Source organism: Adiantum capillus-veneris, chromosome 3, assembly GCF_014529385.1.
Source record: "Adiantum capillus-veneris isolate H3 chromosome 3, ASM1452938v2, whole genome shotgun sequence".
Classification (NCBI taxonomy): domain Eukaryota; kingdom Viridiplantae; phylum Streptophyta; class Polypodiopsida; order Polypodiales; family Pteridaceae; genus Adiantum; species Adiantum capillus-veneris.
In genome coordinates, this window is record NC_140933.1 from 104117012 (window position 1) to 104122853 (window position 5842).

General features: G+C 40.9%; 1 pseudogene; it reads right to left on the bottom strand.

The window, feature by feature from the left end:
* Positions 1–379: 379 nt before the first annotated feature.
* Positions 380–987, bottom strand: LOC147461427 (gamma-soluble NSF attachment protein pseudogene; annotated as a pseudogene).
* Between the last annotated feature and the right edge of the window lie 4855 nt (positions 988–5842).

Below are 5842 nucleotides of genomic sequence, written 5' to 3' on the forward strand. Positions count from 1 at the left end.
CAATCTCTCTCTCTCTCTCTCTCTCTCTCTCTCTCTCTCTCTCTCTCTCTCTCTCTCTCTCTCTCTCTCTCTCTCTCTCTCTCTCTCTCTCTCTCTCTCTCTCTCTCTCTCTCTCTCTCTCTCTCTCTCTCTCTCTCTCTCTCTCTCTCTCTCTCTCCCTCTTTTAATTCCAAACCATTTGTGGAAAATTCACATTTGAAAAGTAGTATAAGGTAAATGAGTGTAGGCTTATATTTTTATTTAGAAAATCTTTCATCTATATATGAAATACTTTTAAAAGAAGCCTTGTAGCATTTTTAGTAAAATATATGTTGCGAATGGACTTGTGATTCCAATGTGGCTTGACTTTTTAGTCTCTTGTTCATTGGATTTCCCACCACTAGATGCCTCTTGAGATGACATGTCTAATTACTTGGAATCTGACATATGTAAAATCGCCATCTGCCAAATTCAAGTTATCGACACTGAATGCTAGGGCTTCCACATCACTAGATGGAAACTGCTTTGAAACCCTAAAAAGCATATGGTCAAGATGAGAAATGGGGTTGCTAGACTTGACTATGTGTTTGATTCCCTCACTCACCCTTATCTGTAGGCTCTCAACAACTCAAATGCGCAAGAGTAGTGTTCATTGTTTGCAAATTCATCCACCTAAGAGAAATCATTGTAGCATTGCTCAGCTTGCTTCAAATCATGAGCATACATATAAACAATAACAGCACTCAAGTATGCCTTGCTTTGTCTATGAACAGCTTTTGCCTTATCAACAGCAATCCCCCGTCTTAGTAGCATATTTGCAGCATCCAAGAGCCTCTCTTGTTTTGGACAAAGACTCATTGCAACTCAGTATGTTTCAAACGCAATCTGTTCTTTCCCTTCATCTTCAAGTATTTCACAGGAGTCCAAGTAAATATTTAGAGCTTTAGCAGGGTTGGCCTCTTATTCTCTTGCACCCTTTGCAAGAGCATCTGCACTTGGTTGTGGCATTCCACATTCCCATACAAGCTCGTAGTTCTCCTGTAAAGATCCAAAACTTCATCAAACTTCCCCAACTCCTTTGCAGGTCCTCTTGTGTAGCCTCCAAATTATTAGTTTCCTGCTAAGGTGATAAGAGCCTTTCTTGACCCTTTGCAACTCTTTCATAAGCATCTTTAGCCTTGTCTAGGTGCTTCAAAGAGACATTGGGAGGTAAATTCTTATCTTAAACCCCATGGAGTCTCTCTCTCTCTCTCTCTCTCTCTCTCTCTCTCTCTCTCTCTCTCTCTCTCTCTCTCTCTCTCTCTCTCTCTCTCTCTCTCTCTCTCTCTCTCTCTCTCTCTCTCTCTCTCTCTCTCACCGCATTATTTTGTCAACCTATCTTTACACCATGATGGCCTCCATTGGCTACCATTCTCCTAAAACGGTTCATTGTTACCACCCCTCCATAAGCTTTCACTTTATTCCAATGTGATCCTCACATTGTTCATTGCTAGCATTCCATGAGCTATCTCACCTCCACTTCAGCAGCTACTCCAACCAAACCCTTGTATAGATAGAACTCCATGATCTACCTCACCTCCACACCAACACGCACTCCAACCTAATCTAGGAGAGAGAGAGAGAGCCTTGTATGGTATGGGGAAGGTATAGATTATTTATCTATGAAAAATAAAAATAAAAATTCATGGATGAGAAACAATTTGCATTGGCATTTCATTCGATGTAGTACTAATGCACTTTCAAATATCCTTTGAGATTATACATGTATATAGATTTTCACATAAATTTGCACACTTACAAAAAACTTTTACATAAATAGCTATAAAATCATGTAAAAAAGCTCCACATTTCGGATCATTCTCATATACAGTAAGTTTATTTGAGCACCCAATTTTAAGAAATCCAAATTTGTGACAAAAGCTCTAAATTAAAAGCTTGCATATTTATTCTCTCCGTCAATATACATCGGAATTGGTCACCTTCAAAACTTCATCAGCCCATAGCTAGGCCACCTGAGCTCTGATTGGCAATCCAAAAATACCAACATTCATCACAATTCAAGCACTTCAAGTCTATCTACTTACACCAGCTTTGACCATCTATCTACACTTGCCTAGTCCAGCAACGTTCTACAAAGCATCCCACATTTAAACTGTAGTATCTTGCACACCATGGCTCCAATTGAGGAGCCGTTTGGACCGGCTTGGAAATCCTTAAGAATCACATCTTGCCACTCATTTTTAGCACTTTAGACACCTTGAGCAACCAATTTGATTAGCCCACCATTTTTCCTTTAAAAACACCACAAGCATACATCCCCAGGTGCCTTTAGCTGCCTTGGACCCTTATACTTACTTTAGCACTTTGGCTTGCACCTTTAGACATCCTTAGCCCTTCTTTGCACCATTCATAGCACCGACCATCTTTGGGTGCACCATCATTGCCCAACCCCCTTGTTGAGCATTCAACGTCACCCAAAAACATTTAGTATAACTGAAACTGCCACATGGAAGAAACAACTCATCCAATTAAACTAACCACAATTGTATGTGTAGAATATGCACAAGGCTTCATTTCCATTGCATGCTTCCTCTTTTAGGTGGGTTTCCCAACTACCTTGACCACAATTTGATGCACATCAAGCACTTACCCTCTGTCAAAGTACAGATTAAGCCGTACACCATTCACATTGTGCCTAAGAAGCTTGCCATTTGCCCGCACCAGCTGATAGGTCTTATTTTGAAAAGACTTATGCATCTGGTAGGATTTTATTGAACTTTGTAACCCTCCTCTCCCACTGCCTCATATAAAAACCTAATGCCACCTCTTTGTTCATCGGTAAGGTTTCAAGTTTAGCAATTTGTTCCTACAAAACATTCTACTAAGTGGTATTGACTCACCACATACCCTTCAATGCTCCTAAAATGTGCATGCATCGGCAGCACCACCTCTTTTCCATAAACCATCTCAAATGGTGTAGAATTTGTGGCCACCTTATAGGATGTCTTGTACACCCATAGATGCTCTCAAGATTAACATCCCATTGTGCCTCCTGCTTGTACACATACTTTGAAAGAATCTTCTTGATCTGCCCATTGGCACTCTACACTAGACCATTGCATTGTGGATGATAGTGTAAAAAAAACCGATGTTGAATGCCCAACTTCTTAACCAATGCACACATCAACTTACTTTGAAACCCCTGACCTCTATTAAAAATTAGCACCCAAGGCACTCCAAAACGGCAATAGATACAATAAAATTGGTTCATTGTATGAGCATTCACCCATCTATTAATGTAGTCAATGGCTACCAAAATATACTTCTTACCACTTACAAACTTAGGGAGTGGACCAATGGCATCCAAACCCTACTTCTTAGAAGCATTTTCGGCTATGATAGCCCCCTATGACTCTACTACCAGTCGTCTTTCACGCATGGTCTGACACTACTGGTGATAATTCTTGCACCAATAGTGTACATACCACTATGGCCACAAAAAACCTACTCTAAGAATTCAAAACAGTATTTGATCTTTTCCCTGGTGTCCGCTCTCCTCTTGACATTGCTCCAAGACCATACCAATCTCCTCTTAATAGAGCACCCTTCTCAAAACTCCATCCCAACCATATTCCATCAAATTCAAAAAGGCAATAGATACAATAAAAAGCAGACTGTTTCATTGTATGAGCATTTGCCCATCTATTAACGTAGTTAATGGCTACCAAAATATACTTCTTACCGCTTAAGAACTTAGGGAGTGGACCAATGCCATCCAAACTCCATTTCTCAAAAGAATTTTGGGCTATGATAGCCCCCTATGACTCGCGGCTACCAGTCGTCTTTCACCCATGGTCTGACACTGTTGATAGGTCTTGCACCAATAGTATACATCCCGCACGACAAAAGGCCACTAAAAACCTACTCGAAGAATTCAAAACAGTATTTGATCTATTACTTGGTGTCCGTTCTCCTCATGACATTGCTCCAAGACCATACTGACTCCTCTTGATAAAGCACCCTTCTCAGCACTCCATCCTAACCATATGCCATCAGATCCTCCCCTATCAAAGTAAACCTGCAAGCCTTTTGCACAATCATTCTCTTTTGTAGCTTGGATAAATTCTTTGGACATTGCCCAATGCTCAAAAAGTCATATGTCTCCTTCAAGGTCTCCATACTTGCATAGGTGGTAGGCGCCCACATACAAACCTTCTACATGGATCTACATTTGACTACTAGCTAGTTGATCCTCTTCTTGGTTCTGCTCCCTCTTGGTATGCTTGAATTGTATAATTGTCTGACGCACTATTGCTGATGCATTTTTATCCCTGACATTGGGGGTTGCAACCATGGTCAAGGCAACAAGATAAGAGCTAGAAAAATGCCCAGATTTGTTGCACTTAAAGCACGCACGCGCTTACACACACACACACACACAAAACAAAGAAGGTTCCAAAGTTGAGGGGAATGATCGTCAAACCACCTCCCACTTTCCCCACCAGGTTCTTGGGCCGAGGTTTTCTTAGATCCCACCAAATGATACCTTATTTGCTATGGTAGCTATTGCTTTACAAGGAGGCACAAAAAGGGGTGTTCCAAGCATTGCTACTAGTTCCTTTAGGTTGTTCCAAAGCCAAATCGGCTCCGGGGGTTCACTATGTGTAAAACTACCATATCATGTGCATTCAAGACATGTTTGTAAAACCCCTTATTTGTGAATTTTTTAAGGAATAAATGTACCCTTTTCTTTTAAAATCTGTATGTTTTTTTCAAATTTGAAAAATAGTATCCTTTCTGTATATATATTTCTATAAGTTTCTAGATCTTTAAATACCCTTCTGTTGAACTCACGTGATAGGTTACATTTTTCTTAGGTGACCTACCCGGGCAAATCGGGAGGATGACAAATTCCACCCACACCAATGAATTATCTTAGAAAGCATCAATAGATTCAAATGAAGAATCCCAAGAGAGCATGAAAACCGCCACTTAATTGAAGAACAATGGGATTTTGGCTAAAACTTTAGCCACCAAGGATGCATTGTTGAACTGCATAGAGGAAAATCCTTTTGCAAGTATGGGGCAAACGCCATTGACCACCTTGATTTAGAATGCTCGGGCTATATAACCAATTGATCAATTTGGATTTGGCAAGCATTGTACCTATAATAATTTGAACACGAAGGTGGAACTGGCACTTTTGCTAGTTATTTCTCTCTAGAAGAGTTGGAGGGACATCCATCGTGAGTGCATCTTCCACTTCTACTCTCTGCGAAAGTGTCTTTTTCAAGGCTTGATACACTTTATCGCCCTTGGTAGCTTGCTCTGCACCCCTCGGTGGCCACAGCTTCCTCTAACAACTTGTTGAGGGTCAAGGCACTCACTATCTCTACTAGTTCCTTCTCCACTTGTGCCTTTCACATTTTGAGCTCTTCCTTATTCAACTTAGTAAAACTATTAGGGGAACTCCAATTACTGGCTTCACCCTTGGGATGAGAAGTGCTAGCTCCATATCCATTATCTTTCCTTGTTGCCGGGTCCATAGCTTTCCCATTATTCCCTACCACCCCTTGTGTCCCCGTCACTATCTTTGCACGAAAGCAACAAGGGTTCGTGTGAACCACCCCCTAGACCAAAACTTTAAAAATGGATTTTAAAAAATGGATCATAATCCGTGGATGGATTGCAATTGATGTGCAAAATTTTGCCAAATTTCACATTTGAAAGACAAGGAACTGTCGAATCTTTGAGAACTCCCTAGAAGTAGCAAAGTTTGCGGAGATAGTCCAAGAAAGCAGGGTAGCAATCATCACCATTGGAAAGCAAAGGAACTCAAAGGAGTGGAGCAGGACCCTGGGGG